The 24,235-nt window shown below is 31.9% G+C and overlaps 1 protein-coding gene across 3 annotated transcripts in view; it reads right to left on the reverse strand.

Annotated features, from left to right (window-relative positions):
* Positions 1–22,443, reverse strand: part of RhoGAP19D (Rho GTPase activating protein at 19D) — a 448,570-nt gene extending 426,127 nt beyond the window's left edge. For all 3 annotated transcript variants that reach the window (XR_012758648.1, XM_075381037.1, XM_075381038.1), the window contains exon 1: positions 22,224–22,443. The gene's annotated coding sequence lies outside the window, so the exon portion shown is untranslated. The remainder of the gene's footprint in view (positions 1–22,223) is intronic.
* Between the last annotated feature and the right edge of the window lie 1,792 nt (positions 22,444–24,235).

Consider the following 24,235-nt stretch of genomic DNA (forward strand, 5'->3'; position numbering starts at 1 on the left):
ATCGTAGTGTGATTATACGGCTTCAGAACAGCCTAAATATATTATTATAAGTTATTAATTGTTTTATTTAGTGTAAATTACAACAAAAAAAATAATAATGAGGTCATTTACCCGTAATTCAACACGTATTTTTTTTACATTATTTCAGGTTGCCCTCTTCTCACCGTAGCAAAAACTTATTTTTTTAACACAAAGTCACTGATTTGAAAAAAAACCAACAAACTACACGTTTAACCGGAACCAGGCTAATCTACTATTAAGTATTTCAAGCTTATATCATTTCCCAAATAAACAACGAGAAAAGATTAATTTACGAGAGGTTATCTCTAAAGTAAAGACCGTTTCATTGCAAAAAAGTTTATTCTGAAAACTTTATAAATATTTTACATTTTTCTTAAACTACTTCTATATGTAATAGCCACATGAATTTAAGACATTTACGGTAACAATACAGGGTTATCGTAAAAGAATGGTGCGGTTTTGAACGTGGTTTAAATTAAAACAGAATTACTTACAGTTTATGTTTTTTTATTTTTCAAATTTGTCGTCTCAAACATTTTTTTACGTAATTAATAAATTTCAATATGTGCGCCCTTAGTCGCTCGACAAATGTCTAAACGATACTCGACTTCCCTCCAAACATTAGTTAACATTTCTTCGTTAACGGTCGTCATCGCTTCATTAATCCTGTTTTTTAAGCGGTTTAGGTCGCGAATTTTTTTGCGTATAAACAACGCTTTTCATGTACCCCCGCAAGAAAAAATCGCAAGGCGTCAGTCTGGACTCCTTGGAGGCCAAAGTACGGGTCCTTGCCGGCCTATCCGTCGATCTCCAAATTTTTCGTTCAAAGCGTCCGGGACCGATGCATTGAAGTGCGAGGGAGCACCCGTCTTGTTGGAAATGAAGTCGATGAATTTTTTCGAGTTCATCCGGCTGAGGAAAGCGATAATCGGTTAACACGTCAAGATACACGACTCTACTAATTGTTTTTTCAGCAAAGAAGAAAGGACCTATTACACGATTTTTCATCACACCGCACCAAACATTAACTTTAGGCGAGAATCGCGTTGTTTCTCGATAATTGCGTGTGGGTTTTCGGAGCCCCATATCGTGAATTGTGTCTGTTAACGCATCCGTTCGCGTGGAATGTATCTGCGTCTGTAAAAATTATATCGTCTAAAAACGATTCGTTTTCACTTATTCTGTCCGACATTTCAACAGCGAAATCGTAACGTTTTACACCGTCATCGGGTTTCAATTCCTGCAGCATCTGGATTTTATAAGCGTGTAATTTCAGCTTTTTACGTAAAACTTTGTGAACTGTCGATTCTGGAATACCTAATTCGACGCTTCGACGGGGGATGGACTTCCCAGGACTTCTAGTTGCCGATCGTCTAATTAGTTCGACCGTTTCGTCCGGTACACTCGGTCTGCCGGTTGATTTCTGTTTCTTAACCGATCCGGTTTCTTCGAATCGTTTGAACCGACGCGTTATGTTGTTTTTGTGCGGCGGATGTCTTCCGAATTCACGTCGAAACGCACGTTGAACTAAAATTACGCATTTTAATACTGCCATCAATAAAACACACTTTGCTTTGTCTTTATCCGAGAACATAGCAACTCGCTAAGCTCACCGCAACAACAATTCAAGAACTGACGTTGCGTTTACAACTGCCGATAAACAAACTTTTGGGTCGGAGGCTTTCAGGGATACCGATATAACATCTAGAAATTTCCCTACAATCTTCCTATGAATTACTGAAACCGCTCCATTCTTTTATGATAACCCTGTATATAAAACCTGGGAAATTAACAGTGATTAAAAAAATGTTTCTAATTTTTCTTGAAATGTTTGCTTTTGGAAGTTGGCACCAAATTAAAGTTTGAATTGTTTATTAATTTATCGGTTAAGTTTTACAAATTTTTGGGTATTTTTTACCTTTTAGTGTAGTTCCCCCCGACGCTAAGTGTAACGGTGCAGTATATACTGGACAAAGGGAAAGTATAATAACTCCAAAAACGATTATCCCTTATTATATACGTTAATATATACCAGCAAATTATCCTTATGCCGATTATCTCTTAATATATACCAGCAAACATGTGTTTGCTGGTATATACTTGGGTTATTAACTTGGAATTAAGCAGAGAAAAATCTTCAAATTCAATACTACAGTTTGAAATTAAGATCTCAATGCGGTAGAGCAGAATGAATGAGGGGGGAAATCTCAAAATCATTTGCGATTTCCTTTATATGTTTATTTCATTGGTTTTTAATTTACTAAATAACAAAAATTAAAAATGTTAATTAACGCTTTCCTGTAAAAGTCTTCCTTGTTTTTTTGTTGTTTTCTAATTACACCTTTCAGTTCTAAAATATTTATTTATATGCTAGAAGTTAAGAAATTTAGAAAAATTAATTTGCTTTTGTGAAATTTTTTCAATTATTAAAAAAACGTTTAAACAAGTAAACTTTACTAAATAATAAACAATGATTTCTGCAAAACATAAACTGTTTTAAATGTTTATAAAGCAGTATAAATTTCATTTAAATGTAATGCCACCCACTGAGAAAGGCAAATTTACAAATATTCTTCAAAACTAAACTAAACAACCTTTCTTTAATTAAAAAAAATAAAAATAAAAAATAAATATATATACATATAAACTCTGAATTCAAACCGATAAATAAAATATCAAAATGAAATTAAATCAAATTAATTAAAAGCATATACAATATATTATAAAGTTAAAACGATTAAAGTTCATGAAACGTATTTTAATTGAAACATTAATCGGTTTGTTTACGATTCCTATCGTTTACATTAGTCGATAATTAAAATCAACAATGAAACATAAAACAGATAGAATTTCTTATAATTTAACGCTGTATCGTATATAAAAAAAATTTCAATGTACAGCACATTACATCCAATGAAATGCACCATTAAACAAAAACAATAATGGATAAATTATACACAGGTCTATTACATATAAAATTATCTATTAACTAACCAGCAGCTTGTAAATACTAAAACTGCCAATAACAGGGCCATTTAATAAATAAACAAATAATTGCTCCTTCTATAAATTAAAGCAATTTACCTATTTTTCCACCTACACTTCCTAATCACTTAATAATTATTATTATTATTTTTACAACAGTAGAAGAAAGTTTTTTCTCTTAAACTGACCAGTTTTTTTTTTACATTTATTTTTACTCTACATTAAAAACAAAAAAAATCAGACAAACATATATATATATATATATATATATATATATATATATATATATATATATATATATACTAGCTCTACCCGCCACGCTTCGCTGTGGCACATTGTGGTTGCACGGATGAGAAATGAGAAACACAACAAAGTATACGTTTTGTAGAAGTTTAATTTTGCAATACTTGTGGATATACAATATTTTCCGTTTTTCCACTGTCTGCGTAGATATAAAGGCTATCTGGTTTGCCGACTCGGGAACACGCAACATACAGTTGCCCGTGTGAGAAGCAACCCGCATCTAAATCTAAACCACACAATTCTACAGATTGACCTTGAGCTTTATCGATTGCGACTGCAAATGCCGATCGAATTGGGAATTGCAATCTTTTAAATTAAAATGGTGTATCGGTCGGGATTATGGGTATTCGAGGAATGAGAACATCTTTAGCATTGAAAGGCCCCGTTAAAATCGTCGCTTCCACTACGTTATTCGTCAATTTCTTAACTGCAAGTCGCGTGCCGTTGCAGAGTTTTGGCCGATTAATATTCCGCAACAGGATAATTGTCATTTTTTGATCGAACCGTTGCTAGAATCGATCTAATGAGGAATGTTTTCCCAGTTCCTCCTGGCGCATCCAAGAAGAAGGTCCCCCCCCGACTCCGTCATTTATCATTTGCATTATGCGATCGTAAATGCCTTTTTGTTCACACGTTAATTTGGGAATGTTTGATCGGACATATGACTGAAAATCACCGATGTTGTAACTCTGTTCACGGCGTAAATCCACATCAAAAGAAGCGATCGCAGCTCGGGTGGGTGCTGGCATTCCCGATCGACTAAGAATTTTATTTGAATAGCTAAGCGCTTGTCTTCAATATTTATCGATGCTTCGTTGTAAATGCCTTCTGTAAATTCCACGGTCGTATTGGTATTTTCTAGGCGTACTCTATGCAAAATATCCTCAGTCATATGCGATCGATATCTTTCCCGTAACTCTGCGGGAGATGAAGGGAAGCAAGCGGTCAATATAATTGCGAATAATGCGCGAATTTGGTTTGGATGTGCAGTGTTGCACGTGTCATTAATACATATATCCCACTGTTGGTCGTTTTCTAATAAATTCATAGCTTGGTGAAAGGCGCAGCTCAATCACGACACGATCACACAAAAGTACCTCGATTAAAGTGAATATTTAATTCAGATTGTATAATAATCTGAATGGGATGCAAGTGGATACGTTTTTTTTTTTTTTTGTTAATAAACAATGTAATCGGGAACAGGTATTGTTTCACATGTGACTGCGGTTGTCGTTAGCTAGTATGGCGAGTGTTCCCCTCGCTTCCGGCAGATGGCGCGATCACTGGTACACAGCTGACCGTTAAAAAAAATGTTTTCTCGCGGTCGCGGGTATGTGACTGATGCGAAAAATAGATAAAAACAATCTTTGATGCGGATTATTTATCGTGCTAAAATTTGAGCTCAATCGGTGCAGAACATTTTGAGTTTTTGAAGCGTACACAAACGAACTTAACATTTTTATATATAAAGATTTGTGGGCTGCGAATAAAAGCCGTTAAGTCGTGCGAAAAAACACATCATTTTAAATGCTTACAAAAGCAGAGTAATGCTTACAAATTACAGAATAATCAAACGGCGTTGATTTCAGATGTTAATAAACTGCTAACGTAAGTAGAAGTTGTGCTGCTTCAGTGTACAACGTGATTTTCGAGTACGAATCTACTAATGAATTACGGTCTCCAAAGAAAACAAAACCCCGCAGATCAATTGAGAAAAAGGTGAGATTTTGATAAAAACGCGTTTCGTAAAAAAAATTACGCGAATTTGAATTATTTAGAAATAGTTTAGCGGTGTATTATGTCCTTTGGAAGAGAATTCGGTTATTGTCTTCGACAACGCTTCTTATCATTAAACGAAAAGAATTCCAGCCGTGTTATAGAAAAACAATGATATCAAAATGCGGCTTAGTTCTAAAGGAATAATTTTTGAAGAGGTTTAAGTTAATGTTCAATCATCGCAAAGGGTTTCGCGTATTAAAAGTAATTATAGTCCGTATAAAATCGGTTTGACACACAACGCCATATCGGTAAGTCGTGTTTTTATTCGGCTCCTAACGAATATGTTTGCCGGCCTCCGTGGCGCGAGTGGTAACTTCTCAGACTTTAATACGGTGGTTCCGAGTTGGAATCCCGGTCAGGCATGGCATTTTCATACGCTATAAATCACTCATATCATCATCTGAAGCAGTGCATAACGGTGGTTTCGGAGGTTAGAAAAAACAAAAAAAAACGAATACTTAGTTGTGTGGTTTCAGTGTTACTATTTGTGAATTTTGTTCTTTCCTTTTACATAGCAAAGAACGCTAAATGACCAAAAAACGATTGTTTGGTCATATATATGTAAAAAAATAACCTAACAAAGGATTTTTTTTTTTGTCATTATGTAGGGATATTATTTTCTGTGTATTTGGTTATTTCGACTTTTTTGTTTGCATAGTCTTAAGTCTATCTGAGCTATAAGAAAGTTGGGTGTTTTAATTTATTTACTTGTAAGTCATCCTTCTTGGTGGCTTTTCTTTTAGTTTTGGTGTTTTTTGTTTTTTTATAAATACAGATGTTTTAGCTGTTAAATATAATTCAAAGAAATTTGTTACTTAATCAGTTGTGATTTTGTTTACATTGGCAACGGCCATACGGGCTCTTTGTGATTGGTCGTTGTGTTTGACAGCGGCCATCTTGCATTGATCTGATTGGTTTTCCTTTGCTTACATTTCCATCTGATTTATTAGCCTCTTATTTATTAAAAAACTGTACAAATTAAAAATAGATGAAAACAATCTTTGATGCGGGTTATATATCGTGCTAAAAATTTTTTTATCGTGTTTTTTTTTTTTTAATAAAATACAGATGTTTTAGCTGTTAAATATAATTCAAAGAAATTTGGTCGTTGTGTTTGACAGCGGCCATCTTGCATCGATCTGATTGGTTTTCCTTTGTTTACATTTCCAAATTAAAAATGTACAAATTAAAAATAGATAGATAGATTTATTAAAAATAGATGAAAACAATCTTTGATGCGGGTTATATATCGTGCTAAAATTTGAGCTCAATCGGTGCAGAACATTTTGAGTTTTTGAAGCCGTACACAAACGAACTTAACATTTATATATATATATATATATATAGAAGACTAGAGTTTCTTAAATGAAAAACAAAAAAGGAAAATAAACAGAAAATAGATGTAAGGAATAGTAATATGGATCAGTTGCAGGACAATATGTATATGCCGTTGTCCATTTTTATTTTTACAAAGCTTTTGGTAATAAGTAGGGCTTTAAATATAGCAGATTAATCAAGTTTTGTATAAAAGTCGTCACGATTCTTTGGGTCCTGAACAAGCTAGTAAACTACTCAACTACGCCGATCCAAGATAACCAACCTACGATGGATTTATTGTCATTTTTACCTTCGCTATTTACCTTCGCCTTTTCTATGTAGCTCTACGGTATACTACAGTACAGGTAATTCACGATGAACGTCACAGATTTTCAGGACGTGTTATACCGGTGAAAATAAAGAAGAAACTTCATAATATAAACAAAGGTTCGGAAATTTTTCGTTAGCGAGTGTCGGCTGGCGAAAGATTTCGTCTTGATCGGTACGCCTTCGGTAAAATTAAGCCAGAATGTAAATCTAGGGATGAAAATTAAGGGGTATATTATACCCGTTAATTATTAGTATGAAGTTTGACCGCTTTCTTTTCTAATCAGCCTTCGGAACCACCGTAAGGTATTACTTCAGAGGATGATATGTATGAATGTAAATGAAGTGTAGTCTTGTACAGTATCAGGTCGACCGTTCCTGGTGGTTAAAATCGTCATGGCAAATCAGCCGATTTCAAACTCGAGAGTTCTAAGGTTCAAATCCTAGTAAAGGCATTTATACGGATTTGAATACTAGATCGTTGAAACCGGTATTCTTTGGCGGTCGGGTTTCAATTAACCACACATCTCAGAAACGGTCGATCTGACTACAAAACTACACTTCATTTACATTCATACATATCATCCTCTAAGTAATACCGTACGGTGGTTCCGGAAGCTAAACCAGAAAAAGAGAGAGAAGACGACCGTTCCTGAGATGTGCAATTAATCTAAATTATGCCAAAAACTAAACGCCTTACATTTATTATCCGTACATTTATCATAATTTCAAAGCATATAGTTAATGTTTCCATACTAATTTTTCTTAAGTCTAAATTTAATATACAAATCAAAGCTGCGTTTAATTTTTCAAATTCATAATTAAGTTTTTTTAATAAATTTTCTCAGAATTGTATTTTTATAAAAATTAGGCATAAAATAAGTTATTAGTCACCTAACAAACTTATTGTACGTTAAACCTAAAAAAAAAAAAACACTATGTTTTAGTTAAAAGAATTTTCTGTTTTACATTGAAAATCGTGATAGCTACGGAAGAAACAATACTGGAGCCTGTATTACTAGAATTTTCAGGTCGAAAAACATCCAACTTCTTTCAATCTCTAGAGTAAGTACCCAAAGTTCCCTTAACTTCCGAACCATGTTCTATTTTATATATATATACATATAAAACAAGGAGTAGTTATATATTTCAAAACAATAAATAGCTGTATTTCATAAGGAACTATGACAGAAGATAACCTGAAAAAATGAAAATTTTATAATGATAATTTTTCAATGATTGTGTGGGCAGGTCTTCAGTCTTCCCTTTAATTTGGTATTATTAATTTTCTTTCAATTATTATTGTAAAATAAAAAAATCTGATGTGGACACCACATTACTTCGTTGAACGTCTATTAAATTACATATACACATTTTAAAAGTACATAAAATTTTATTTCATTACAACTTCTGATAATTTTTTATATTTTTTTTGTTGTTATTATTGAATTATTATTTATTGTAAAATTCTTTATACAATTATTAATAAATCAATATATTTAAATTAAAAAGAAGGAGAGAAAACTGATTTGAACCGATGTCCCTTCTCCTAGTTTGACCATCCTTGCAAGTCCAAAATCAAAACTGTATTGGATTTTGGGCTCTTTTGGACACTTTGGGTTTGTAGTCGGTTTTGGTTTGTTCAAAACAAACAAAAACAAAAACTAATGCATCAGTCGCAACCAAAAATTTACTCACATAATTTGGCATAACTTACAAAGGATTAAATATCTATTTCATCTAGAAAAATCTCGAAAAAAATTAATATATAGTAGTGGAAATTTCCCGGTTGAAATAGAAATTTTAATGAATTGAATTAATGAACAGTGAACTGCGAGTCGATATCACTATCTAAGCTGGATTTAAACTGAACGATTCGAATCGATCGAATGAATAATGTTCTAAGAAATATATAATTAAATTTACGTTAAATAAAATAATACTGGTACACTCACCTTATGATTGTTTAAAAAGCAAAGAATACGATTGGTTGGATTTTTTTTGCCCGATAATGATAAGAATTATTCTCACCTTATGATTGGTTTAAAAAAAAAGAATACGATTGGTTGGAAATTTGTGCCCGATAATGATAAGAATTATTCTCACCTTATGATTGGTTAAAAAACAAAGAATACGATTGGGTGGATTTTTGTGCCCGATAATGATAAGAATTACTTCACCTCATGATTGGTTAAAAAAGAAAGAATACGATTGGATCAAAAATACGATTGGATTCGAATCGTTCGGTCACGAAATTAAAACCGCAGTGAAAACAAAAATGTTTTATTTGTAACAAGTACTTACACATGCGGGTGAATAAGAATAAGCGGAAAGGAATGTTGTCATCAGGCATTGTCTTTCTCCATGACAATCCTCAGCCGCACACTGCAGTTATAACAATGAACCTCCTACAGCATTTTCGTTGGAAAGCGTTTGATCACCCATCATCCAGCCCGGACTTGGCTCCATCCGATTTTCACCTCTTTGCTCACATGAAACGCCGGCTAGGAGGTCAACATTTTGGCACGACATCGAGCTGCAGACCGGCGTAGAAACACGGCTGAAACACAGGCGGCTCCGTTCTATGACGAGGGTATTGGAAAGTTGGTACCGCGCTACGAGAAATGTCTAAATCGGAGTGGCGACTGCGTAGAGAAATAGCGTAACTATGTAAGTACTTGTTACAAATAAAAACATTTTTATTTTCACTGTGGTTTTAATTTCGTGACCGATCGGACCTTGAAAAAAATAACTCTCGTATAAAATAAATTTAAAAAAATTCTTGTTCAAAAATAATGGGCTTCTATGGAGACTGCGTGCGAGGGTAGAGTAATGGGATATGCAAACACCTCTTGGGAGCCTAGACCAATCATCACCATCAACGGCGGCGCCCCACGGGCGCCGCCGTTGCGCCCGTGGGGCGCTGTTTTGGGAAGTTTAACGGGGTGCGTTTATAATATCTCTGTACCCAATCTTCCGATTTTCAAAATTCAAAGGGAGATATATTTTGAGATATATATTTTTTACTAGTATTTTTTAATATATTTTTTTACTAGTAATCAAATAAAACCGTATACCATTTTGTTCACAATTAAATACTCTACAAGTGTTCCGTATTTATTACTTTTTTAACAAAGTTATTATACTTCAAAGTTAAAAAATAAAGTTTTTTACCTCTATTTATTGGTTTTCATCCCGTCTTTCTCAAAGACTACTGCAAATACGGTTCTGGGGTCTATTCTATCCTTTTTTCAGGTCAAAAACCTTAAGAAATCACTAATTCTGTCGCTTACTGTGGTAAAAATTACCGTACGACCTCACCTCACCGGGATAACTGAAATCCGAGCGACATCTTTCACCACCATTAATTCGCAAACGAAGCATTTTAGAACATATGTTTATATAAAATTTTCCCATTATTTTTACGCGTAGAATAAATAGGTTATAAATGTTCCGGGAGAACTTTGTGATACACTCTTATATTTGTATTTGTACTTTTAATAAAAGTACTAAAGAAAACAATACAATATAATAATACCCTTATTACAGATAACAGTAATAAAATGTTAACGCTGAATACAATTTTCCATTTCAGAATTTTAAAGCTTAGTAGCAAAGAGAAAATTACAGGTAATCGGCTAAGATACTTTGTAGTACTCAGTCGTTTTGCAGTATGCATTTCTTACCTAAATTTACCTTCTTGTAATTCCATTTGTATTATAAATAAATAACAATTAATTTTTTTTTTTTTGTCTTCAGTCATTTGACTGGTTTGATGCAGCTCTCCAAGATTCCCTATCTAGTGCTAGTCGTTTCATTTCAGTACACCCTCTACATCCTACATCCCCAACAATTTGTTTTACATACTCCAAACGTGGCCTGCCTACACAATTTTTTCCTTCTACCTGTCCTTCCAATATTAAAGCTACTATTCCAGGATGCCTTAGTATGTGGCCTATAAGTCTGTCTCTTCTTTTAACTATATTTTTCCAAACGCTTCTTTCTTCATCTATTTGCCGCAATACCTCTTCGTTTGTCACTTTTTCCACCCATCTGATTTTTAACATTCTCCTATAGCACCGCATTTCAAAAGCTTCTAATCTTTTCTTCTCAGATACTCCGATCGTCCAAGTTTCAATTCCATATAAAGCGACACTCCAAACATATCCTTTCAAAAATCTTTTCCTGAGATTTAAATTAATTTTTGATGTAAACAAATTATATTTCTTACTGAAGGCTCGTTTAGCTTGTGCTATTCGGCATTTTATATCGTTCCTGCTTCGTCCATCTTTAGTAATTTTACTTCCCAAATAACAAAATTCTTCTACCTCCGTAATCTTTTCTCCTCCTATTTTCACATTCAGCGGTCCATCTTTGTTATTTCTACTACATTTCATTACTTTTGTTTTGTTCTTGTTTATTTTCACGCGATAGTTCTTGCGTAGGACTTCATCTATGCCGTTCATTGTTTCTTCTAAATCCTTTTTACTCTCTGCTAGAATCACTATATCATCAGCAAATCGTAGTATCTTTATCTTTTCACCTTGTACTGTTACTCCGAATCTAAATTGTTCTTTAACATCATTAACTGCTAGTTCCATGTAAAGATTAAAAAGTAACGGAGATAGGGAACATCCTTGTCGGGCTCTCTTTCTTATTAGGGCTTCTTTCTTATGTTCTTCAATTGTTATTGTTGCTGTTTGGTTCCTGTACATGTTAGCAATTGTTCTTCTATCTCTGTATTTGAACCCTAATTTTTTTAAAATGCTTATTTACGCTAAATTTTAATTAGGTTTTATATAACACACGTTTAGAAGATTATGATGGATAAACAATTTGACTACGGCCCAAAAATATCTTATAAAAAGAGATTACTGGCACCCCCCTCCTCCGAAGAGTAGATAGCTGAAGATATTCCTCTAAACTAATCTGGAACCACTTACTCCATATCCTTCATCACCATAGCTACAGATTTAAGTCTAAACCTACTAAATCACGCTAAGGATGCCATATCTTGGATGTTACATGAAAAAAGGGCTCCCTCCGGATTGAATCTGGATTCTTTTCCTGGTCGGTGGTTGTAAAGAAGCACGAGGACTAACACACCTACCGGATAAGGCTGGATCTTCTAATCCTGCCTAAAATACAACAGGAAATAAAACGATGATTTTGTATTGTAAATGGAAAGGTTGAAAGGCGTATCCAAAAATTATTTTACATTATTTCTGAACGATCAATCTTAGAATACATATTATATATATGATTAAAACCTGTTTTTGGTCGGTCAGGATGTCTGTTTAACATTCATTTACATTAGCAGACGTATAATGTATAAAGAAGATAAAACGAGCTAATGCACTGCGGCGATCTGCATTTTATAATTGCGTTACTTCATAGTTTCATAAGAAGTGATTTAAAGAATCACAGTTATTACTTATTAATTTATATGCAACCACTTAAAATAGTTGATATTTGACATCTGTTATTTATAGATTAATAGTTTGGCTTTTTACATATCTTCTTGTTCTTTCAACTATTGCATACATACTAAGTTATGGTATTAATAATGAATTACAGATTTTTTATGTAACACACACACACACAAATATATATATATATATATATATATATATATATATATATATATTAATAATATGAGTACACAGTTTGTTGAACATTATGCAACTACTGGTTACATATTTTATTTTTTAAAAATCAACTGATAAAATACATTACTGATATGGTTTTCCAACTCACTCTTATCTATAATGAGATGTTGTCTACTAAATCGGTATATTTTAATCATTTGTATATTTTTGAGTAATATTTCATTAAGAAAGAAACATCAACAATTTTTTTAAATTATAAACCCTGAACCTGAAACGTATAGTTTTTTGAAAACTTTTTTTAGCCTTTATTGAAGTTTGTATAAGAATTAGAGAAAACCTTAATTAAGCAAAATTTCTTAAGCTTAACATACGTATGAATATTTTTAGAAAAACACTTCCTTAAAATTTATTCACCACCTCTAAAAAATATCTATTTTGGTTTTTAATTTTCGGGGCTAGCTCTTCTAATGTTTATTATTAATAGCCTGGAAAATCATGCGATACTTTGCCAGCTTTTCTTTAAATTTTAATTTTCAAAATACAGCACAAAAAAAAGTAATTTACTAACCGTAACTAAAATAAAATCAATGAAATATACCCGTTTCGATGGTAATTTCCAGTCTGATTGAGATCAAAAGTGCGGTGCCAACATTAACTTCACTGGATGTTTAAAACGTGCTCTTAAAAGAATCAATGTCGGGTTTTATGAACGAATGAAAAGTAAAGAAATTTAAACGCTAAACAAATATTTTGAATAATTGCTTTATGTTATCTGTTTTTGTTAAAAGCTCAACTCGGCATTCTGTTAAAAAGTCAGACTATTAAAAAAAAAAAAATGTATTTCCAAAAAAATAGGGTTTCTTAAAACCCTATTTTCTGGAAATTTAATTTTAGGTGAGTAACCCCTAAGGTGGAAACTGGATTTGTTAATGATGACATCACTTTTTTAAAAGATAACCGAATATTTTTGTTGTTGATGTGTTAATTACTCGAGGCGATTTTACAATTCAAATCTTATCAATTATTATTCACATCTTATCAAATCTTTCCTACCTACCTACAAGGAAATCTTTCTATTGATTCATTGACACAACCTCTCCTAATTTCCGATAAAGAAGCTGTCTTGCTAGCAACCAGGTGTTACGGACAGCAACAGGGTGACTAACCTGACTTCTACGGCATCGTCTACGGAAAAAAAGAATAAAGGAAAAGGCAAAGGGCCGATCAATCCTGAAAGGGGCTCTTTCTGATTAGGACAGCTTATCATCTTATTCAGGGCCTTTGTTTTATATTAAGCTCCTTTTATGATTTGCCGACTGCACTTGTCTGCCTTGTTTGTTATCCCGCAATAATACATTACTCTGTCTAAACACTTGCAAATTATTCCGCTAATCTAAATCTTTCTTTACATTTTAATTCCGCTCTTTTCCAGTTTTATCTTTTAAAATAGTTACATAGTAGCCGTCACATAACGGTGAGCTTGGATGATCAGCCCTCATGTCACTGCTATACTATTGTACTCTGAAACATTGACACACCGTGATTAGTAATCTCTTACATAGCATAAACGTGATGAAACTGTTCTTTACGAAGCGATGTATTTTTGCGTGTTTACAGTTAAAAGAAAGTGACATCATGTTTCAAATACAAAACAATGATTTTTATTTTATTTTAGTTTTTCTTTTGATTTTTCCACGTATAATAACGTTCAGTTCGGTGGTTCTGTCTTCTCGGTAGGGTTCTTTTGGTGTTATTTATTTTGTTACATAATCAATTATTGTACGATACAATATTTTGTAAAACATTTTTATCGTGGTTTTCGGTTGAAACTTTTTAAAGTAGTTCGTTCACGTGTAAATAGTTACGGCTCAATTCAAGTCCGTTATAAAAGGTAAAAACTTTGAAGACAGGCGCATGAAATTGTAAACAACGCGTATGATTTCACGAAGAAAGAATCTTTGTCTGCAGGAAAATTAAAAAATGACAAGCATTTAATCGCTATACAGAAGTGTGAAGAAAGAACTCCAGCTGCCTGTGGTGTTTCCAGGACTCAGGTTCAAAACCTTATACCCACCGGGTTGGTCTAGTGGTGAAGGCGTCTTCCCAAATCAGCTGATTTGGAAGCCGAGAGTTCTAAGGTTCAAATCCTAGCAAAGGCAAGATTAACATTTTTACGGATTTGAATACTAGATCGTGGATACCGGTGTTCTTTGGCGGTTGGGTTTCAATTAACCACACATCTCAGGAACGGTCGAACTGATAATGTACAAGACTACACTTCATTTATACTCATACATATCATCCTCATTCATCCTCTGAAGTATTATCTAAATGGTTGTTACCGGAGGCTAAACAGGAAAAAGAAAGAAAAGAAAAAGGTTCAAAACCTTGCCAGAAATGGCAAAACTCTCTAGTCAGGGCGGAGTCGCTGACCTAACACCAGAAGAACTAGTATATTATATTCTGGCTTCTGTGGTAAACTGAACAGCCATCGATGGTTTGGCAAAGACAATTTTGATGGAAAAAGATGATATGAAGGACGTTGAGGGGATTTTAGTTTAGGGCAGGGCAGACAGCTCCGACTGGGAGGGCCGGCATGCTGAAGTATATCAGCTCCGATGATCGGCCAGGGACTCCTGGGGTCTGTACGCTGGGGAATCACAAGATTGATTCCCGGCTCCTGGATGGGGCCCAGGAACAACATAATTGGGCCCGTCTCCCCCTACCTAGTAGTTAGAGGCAGGCAAGAAAATATACAGACCGAGTTCCGGCTCTTGGGGGTGGGACCAGGAATGACATAGTTGGGTCTGGTTAACCCCTCCCTGACGATTTGAGGCAGACGTTGATCGCAAAAGATCTAACCGGCGAGCCGAACTGGAGGCTCGATTAAGTTTGAAGGACACTCCCCTGGGCAGAGCTTTACTTCATTGTACGTCCGAGCCAGGGGAGTAGGGGAAAAAAGTTCAAAGCCTAAGAAAAGAAAAAATAGAACTTCTTTGTTCCAGAATGTTCATTCATCACCCTGAAAAAGAAATGTTCTAAACTGGTTACTGGATTAAATGATTTTTATAACGGTGTGGTTGGCTGAACTGTGAATGAATTTCGCTCAAAGATAGGGGAGCTTTCTTTTTTCCTGTTTAGCTTCCGGTAACTACCGTTTAGATAATACTTCAGAGGATGAATGAGGATGATATGTATGAGTGTGAATGAAGTGTAGTCTTGTACATTCTCAGTTCGACCATACCTGAGATGTGTGGTTAATTGAAACCCAACCACCAAAGAACACCGGTATCCACGATCTAGTATTCAAGTACGTGTAAAAATAGCTGGCTTTACTAGGACTTGAACGCTGGAACTCTCGACTTCCAAATCAGCTGATTTGGGAAGACGCGTTCACCACTAGACCAACCCGGTGGGTTAAAGATAGGGGAGCTGCCAACAATTAACATACTCTGTAAAATGGCGGTGAAACTGGTTTAAGAATTTTGAAAGAATTAGGTTTTAAGTGGCGCAAAACAAAAATGAAAGGAAAATTTTAATTAAAAAACCATGTTATTAGACAGAAAAGGATTTCTTATTTGCAGAGAATCAGTGATTTTAGAAAATATAACTAAGCAATCATATATTTAGATGAATCCAATATTTTATAATTTCATTCAAAGGCAACTCATTTACTGATAAATAAAGGTGAATGCTGAATAATAATTCACATCAGTACTAAAATAGACTTTATTCCAAACACAATATTAACTTGGACAGCCGAATCAAAAAGCGGCGATTACCATGATAGCATGAATACTAAAAATTATTTAACATCGGCTGAAGAAAAATTAGTTCCTAAACTTACTGCTGAATCTGTAGTAATTATTGACAATGCTCCATACCATAACACCCTTTCTGAAAAACTTCCAATATCATTAAGCAAGAAACAAGACATTGGCTACAGAAACATCATATTCCATTTACGTTTCAAATGCTTAAACCACAATTGTATGAACTGATTAAGTTAAACAAAAGTAACAGAAAATGATACAGATTTGAAAATTTGTGGGTATCAAGTTCTGCAGGTTCCACCTTACAGTCCTGATTTAAATCCATTTGAGAGGGTACGGTCAGAGGTAAAACGTCACGTAGCAAGCCAAAACACAATGTTTAAGATCTCAGAAGCGCAGATACTACATGAAGACAAAATGAATTCGATGAGCAACAAACACTGGAAACCATACTGTGAAAAGGTTAAAAAAAATCAAAGGTAAATGAATATTAAAGCCAAGAATCATTAATAGATTAATTCATTTCCCAGTAAATAATTAAAGTTACAATAATAACCATCTATCGCACTATTTACTGTGTAATTAATAATAATTGTATCGTTCGTTATTACATTTTACAATGTACAGTACGCAGAATTAGCCGACTGTATTTCATTTCAAAATTGTTGCATTCATTTGTTAAAAATAGAACAATTATTTGGCAAGGGGGTTTACTAAGGGCAAGGAACATGTTTTTACACTGGGTAATAATCGTCGCCATTTCAAGCTCATTGTTACTTGGCAGCAACTATAGGTTTCTTAATGCTCTTTTACAATCTGAACTTTCTTGTAACAGTGTTTTCTCACGGATTAATATGATATGAAAACTCGGTATTTATCATCTCCCATCCCTACTATATCAGGAAAGCAACTAATCTCTCATTTTTACTTTCCTACAATTAATTATTACCTATATGTAACGCATCTCTATACTCGTAGACCATGATACCAGAGGTGAAACCTCTAGATGGGTTAATTTTTTTTTTCTTTGTTATGTGGATTTCCTTTTTTTGTGGTTATTATTCTAGGGATTTCATTTTGGAGATTTTTTCCCAGGCATAAAAATTTTAAATAAGGGATGAAAGGAGAACCTCTTTTATTCAATTTAAAGATAGAACTCCCTAAGATTTAGGGGTGATTTATTTATTTAATTCATTTTGGCTAACACAAATCATTAAGATTCAGAGATTCATAGAGTTAAACAACATCCCTGATAGCAAAATGTTTTTGAAGGAATGTGCATTAAAAAGGTGTATAATAATTAATAAATTGCCATAAATTCTAATTCTATTAAATTTAAAATGTTTTGTTTTAGGAGACATTAACAGTTTTCTTCTTTTTTTTACAGTTTCCAAATGTCAGTCACTTTAGAAGTAAATATTTTCAAAATACTTAAATAATCTTTAAGGAACCGATTAGAGTGTCTGTCATCATTACCTAATTAATTCTTCTTTTTAATTCTATCTTTTGTACTTTTATTTTTCTTATATTATCTATCAGACATAACCTAAAAACTTGCATCATATTTTAATTGAAAATTGAACAATCACTTATTCCATGATTTTTTTAATTTATTTTATTTTATTTTATTTTTAATGTTTATGTTTTAGTATAGGTCGAAATGAACAAAAGGAAGAACGGTGGCAAAGCTATTATATTTTCTACATTCTTTATAGATTTTTTTTAGACAAATGGCATAATCAGCTTAGATAAGTTTGAATGATGTATTATATTGTACAAAAAATGATTATTAAATGAAAATAAACATTGTTTTTTTATTTATTTATTTAATTTTTTTTAACAGATTTGATTAGAAAAACTATTTTATTTCTGGACGACTGCCAATAAATGGAAATCGTTTAGAGAAAATTAACATCCAAATGGATCTAGTTAATAAGAGATGAAGAAAAGCAACAATGCCATTCAAAACTAAATAAATAAACTAATCAACGTAATAAAAATAAACGATAAACTAATTAAGGCATAATTTGTTATTTAATGACAATTTTTTTTTATTTTAAATATACCACACAGATTTTAAAAATTAATAAATTTGTCAATATTAGAAAACAAGTAAATTTTAATAACATTTAACCCTTAATCACTGACCTTCACATTTAACCCGATATTTCAAAGTATTAATGAAATTTATAAACAAATTTTACGAGTCAACATTAAAACCTATTTATTCAATGTTTACACTGTTCACTGGTAATTATTCGTATTACTTTAAATATTAATTAGAATTGACTGCCATTTTTTAATTAACACCATTTTAAAAAAAATGTTCCCACCAATTTATTTAAAATACAATTAAAAGATTTCTTTTACAGAAACAACACTGCTCTGTTACAACAAATAAGTCCATTTTCACTAACGAAAAAGATATTGGGCCCCATCGGAGCTGGTTAGCCATGGAAGAAGAAATTAAATAAAAGACAGTGTTTAAATCTAAATCTAAACTATCTCATAGTTGATATTTACACTGATGGTTATATTTTTTAACTTCATTATGAAACCTCAATATACAATGTTTGTAAAACCCTGAATCTTTCAGGGGTTCAGCAGATGAAGATTCAGTAGTTTTTTAAATATCTTTTTACTAGCATTATTTAAAACTTTATCTACAAAATAAATTTTTTTAATTTTATTTTAAATAAATTAATATGAAATTTTTTTAAATAGTTTGGTAATTTGTTAAAATTGGCAACACAAGTATACAAATCCCTTTCTTGTAAGCCTCCTTGTGAGGCTTGTATATAAACCCATACTGTACTATTTTTTCTTTTAAGAATAAGTAACTATTTTTGGGGGGGGGGGGGTAAAAAACTGTAGGTACTTATGTAATGCCACCGCAGCTACACCTGCTGTTTAGGTTATGTTGACTTCGTGTACTGACAAATCATACGTAGGTTATGTTGCCTTCGTGTACAGACAAATCATACGTATATCAAAATAACCTAACTAAATATAACCAACGCTCGCTTCGCTTGCTAACCTCTTACGTATTAACGCCACCGCAGCTACAGCTTTATTTAAAAACAAAGTAGTCAATCGAATTTCGGTGGATTAACATTAATTGGATTTCGGTGCTATAACATTAAGGTTACATTATTAATAAGTTGTATATATTATGCATATTTAATGTTAATTATAAGAGGTTAGCGAGCGAAGTGAGCGTAGGTTATATTTAGTTAGGTTATTTTGATATACATACGATTTGTCAGTACACGAAGTCAACATAACCTAAACAGCAGCTGTAGCTCCAGTGGCGTTAATACGTAAGTACCAAATTGTACATTCTTAAATATTAACAAAAGATAAATGAAAATTTTTAATTTTTAAAATCAAACTAAACCATTGGTTCCCAATCCATGCTCTGCATGCCCTAAGGATTTCATATGAATTTCCCAGGAGCTCCAAGGCTGCTCCCAGAAAATAAAATAAATAAAAATTGAATGAAATTGAAAATAAGAAAACTTATAGATTACATTCTGGAAGTTTTGACATTATCATGTGTATTGGTGGTAGTTGGGAGAATATTACATATAACTCCGTTATGTTACATAACTGTAACATAACGCCATTACTCATTTGTAAGAGACAGGGTAGGTCTAACAGGCTGTGCTGTAGAAACTGATTCTAAAAACACCTCTTCAAGTCAAAAAACATATAGAACTACTGATCTAAATACATATTATAGCGGGCAGCATATAGCTGTGCACATTGTATGTGAGAGAGATAGATAGACTGATAAGACGGGTGGAACAGTTAAATAGTCATTGTATAGCTCCTTGTACTTACACAGTATATAGTACATTGTCAGAGATGTTCAGGACAGTTAATAGCGCGGTAAGCCAGCCATCGGCCTAGGTGCACAGCAATGCATTCAATTGGTTTTGATTTTGACCATTCAGTCCAGAATAACAATGAAAAATTTGTTGAAAGTAAACCCAATGATTAGTAGTAGAAACATTTTCTCCCATCAGGTTTATTTTAGTTTACAACAAATTTTTTTTCTAATAATTTCAGCGGTATCTTCAAACAAAGATAATAGTAATAACATATCACTTATTTATTCAGTCATTTATCTAAATAACTAGACATATTACTCCAACTACAGCTGTTAATGAGAGATCAACTTTTATAACGTGAAAAATGCCCAACCTGACAGAGATTCAAATCAAAAACTACCAGATGAAGGAAAAGACAAAAATCTCTTTTTTTCTGTTTAGCCTCTGGAACCATCGTAAGGTATTACTTCAGAGGATGAGTGAGGATGATACGTATGAAAGTAAATGAAGTGTAGTCTTGTAGTCTCTGGTCGACCATTCATGAGAGGTATGGTTAATTGAAACCCAATCTCCAAAGAACACCAGTATCTAAGATCTAGTATGCAAATTTGTATAAAAGTAACTGCCTTTACTAGGCTAAGGTGTTAATATCAAAGCTATTTCTCTTAACAACATTCTTAATTTTAAAACATTCCTTTTGTACAATAAAATTGGTTGCCAATAAGTCACCATAAATGCAATTAAAGATATTAATCACAGGGAATAATTAATAGAGATCTTACAATCACTAATTGGAAATTATGTCTGATAAATATGATAAAACCTTTTGAGCAGCTTATTTTTAAAGTATTTAAATTTATTTACTGAATTGTTACAATAATGAATCCATAACAATACTCCTTAACATTTTGAAAAATTAATATAAAAACATTAATACTTCTTACCATTAAATCCAACAGGATAGCTCTGCTTAAAATGTGGTTAATATATGCCATAAATAGAAAACAATCAAATATTTAATAGTACATTGTGTTACATAAAATGAAATGAAATGTATGCAGCAATACATGAGGAGATTCTTTGTAATATTTATAATACAATTTTACATATTAAATACATAAATAACTTGCATTTAATGTTGATAATAAATCCCAATGGCAACAAAATTGATATATAAAGGCAATTTATACAGTTAGTTTAAATTATATTTAAATGTATTTTAGAGCTTAAAGATATTTACTACAATCAAAATATGTACATAATATATTTCATAATTATTAGAATTAAAAAATCATTTAAATATAATTTTAACAAAAATTGTTTAATTTGTTTCAATACAATTTTAAAACATATTATGATAAATCTTTGACAAGAAAACAGTTTTAAAAGCTGTAAACCTTAACTCTTTAAAAATATTAATTAACAATTAATACGTCAAACAAATCCCACCAAACCATTAGATAATTCCAAGAATTTATTACCTGGATAATTAGATTACAAATAATTTTCTTTCTACACGGATACACTTATGTAACATTAAGAAGTGATGAAGACATCATTCAATATGATATCTTGATCATATTGAAAAAAAATATGGCATTCCAGAATGTCATGTTAACTGAATGAGATAAGGACTTTACAGCCTATATACATAAAAAATATGGAATGTCATATCAATAATGATAATATTACTTCAATAAAAATCTGGCAAGACATACATTTTATTAGTAATTTTTTATAATGAAAATATTTTTATTATTTTTTTTTCAATATCTTTATTATGTTTGTAATAAATTAAAAATATATATCTTAGAAAAAATATGTGCAACAATCTATTTATACAGGTTAACATATAAAACATCGTTTTCATTTTTAATTATGTAAACATAAACTATATTTTTATAACTTTACAAAAAAATTCAACATAATAAACATTTTTATACAGGTCAATAATATATTAACGTTAATAAAACGAACTTAATTAAGTATCGCGAGTGAGGAATACGTAGAATAGCATTAAAAATGTCATTAGAATATTGGTGTCAATTGAGACTAATTAACCTTACATAAATCAAATCAAACATATTTTCGAATTAACATCACACCCGTTCGACAATATATTATTTGAAATATATGTCAATTGTTAATGAATTAATAAAAAATAATAATTAAATATGATAAATAATAAATTATTTAAAAAATATAAAAAGAAAGTAAAAAAAAAAACATAAGTGAAACTAGGCTATCGCTATCTTTTGAAATCGTACTTCTCTTACCTCAGTATGTTGTGAACCTGGTTCTTATATTGACATCTTTCATTAATATAACTTTATATAATAATTATAAATAAAAAATCAACCCTATCAAACACTAATATAAACTTCATTTTTAAACCAACACTTAAATTACAACATTCACAACACAACCACTATACACACATTTAAAAACTCGTTTTTAATTCACGACATTTTACAGTTATAGTAAAACGTAAACATGGCTGACTGTCTAGTTATAACCAACATAACAAATAATATTAAATTCATAAATGTTTTTGTTCGTAAAAATACATTTCTCGAAATAATTAATTATTTTATACGTCATAAACAAATAATAAACTGATAAAATCACATTTGTTTACAAATATACTTAGTTAGGTATACAAAACTTGTTGGTAATCATGATACATAATTGTTCCTAAAAATAATTGATGTTGGTATACGCTTCCGCTATCTGGTTTTACTAAGAGAAACTAACACAGCAATTGATTGAAAAGTATGAAATTTTGCTCAGAAAATTAATCAGTTTTAAAAAAAGCTGACAACAAAGTTGTTTTTGGCATAGATTATTATTTATTTGTAAGTAGTGGAAATATTATGATAAATGAAAAAGTTTAAAAAATCGATATTTTTTTTCTGCTTATTCCATATTGCCCCCAAAGATTTTTTTGTCACCTGTACTACTACTACTTTGGTCAGAAAGACAAAAAATTCTGTTAAGAAATATACAATAAGTAAAGATATAGCTTTATCGAATTTTGGGGAAGGGGAGAATTTGGAAGTAAAACTTTTTTAAACGGTTAGATGACGATGTACTAAACTAGTATAAAGTGGGGTTATGTTTGTAATATTTTGAGAAAATTGACCCCTCTGGAGATATTGACCCCAAAATTTTATCAACAAATTCCCACATATACAAGAGTCTCTGTGCCAAATTTCAACAAATTAATTAATCCAGTCATAAGTTATTAAGCATCGAACAAGCTAACATGACATTACCCTCCACTTCTTTTTGGGAGTCCCTAGGTCAAGGAATGCAGAAAAAATGCATACCCCATTTTTTGACTGATTAGCGTTACTTCATATATTCATGTATACATTAGCTCTAAAGCAACGATCTCTAAACATTTTTTATCGCATACCCCTATGACAAAAATAATTGTAACCCAGGTAATATTTGTGTGAGCGCGCGCGTGCGTACGTGTGTGGGGGGTAAAAATCAATTTATTTATTTAAATTTCTTTTTAAATGTAAATACATTTAAATTAAATTACAAATTTAGATTTTAAATTAAAATTTAATGTGAGCAGTTTGATAGCATTTGTTTAGTAATATCAGACAAATCTGGTTTGATGCCCTCTGTTAATCAATTTGAAGATCTGGTTCTAACTCTAATTTATTTCTGTATTTGGTTTTAATAGTTTTAATGTATTTAGTTTTAATAGTGTATTTAAACAGAAAACACTACTTCACACAGGTATGTAAAACCAAATGGTAAGATCGTATTCATTGCTGTGCTTACTAAATCTGTATATTCAGTTTTCAATAACATCCACTAATTATGAAGAGATTTTCCTTTAAATTTTAACTGTAACCTTGTTCTTTCTCTGATGTCAATTAATTATTTTTAAGCTGCAATAGAAAGATCTATTTTTGCATTTTTAGCCAAAGGGTTCATGACCACTGAAACTGTTTTAATTCTAGGCAGATCTGTAAATAGGTTACAGAATTCAATCTCCAAATTTTTTAAAACAAAGACTTAATTTGTTCCACATTTACTTCATTTTCAGATGCAAAATCACACAATGATGGAAACATTTTTAAAGATTCCTTTTCTAAAATCTCCCTCCACATACGATTTTCTTTCAAAATGTAGTTACTTTCTCATTCATTGTTAAAAAAGTCACCTTTTCCTTTAAGAGACCAATTAAGCATGTTTCCTTAACATTAGACAAATTAGGTTTAGTCTTGTACAGACTCAGGCCGACCATTCCTGAGACATGTGGTTAATT

This window comes from Lycorma delicatula, chromosome 13, assembly GCF_047948215.1.
Source record: "Lycorma delicatula isolate Av1 chromosome 13, ASM4794821v1, whole genome shotgun sequence".
Lineage (NCBI taxonomy): Eukaryota > Metazoa > Arthropoda > Insecta > Hemiptera > Fulgoridae > Lycorma > Lycorma delicatula.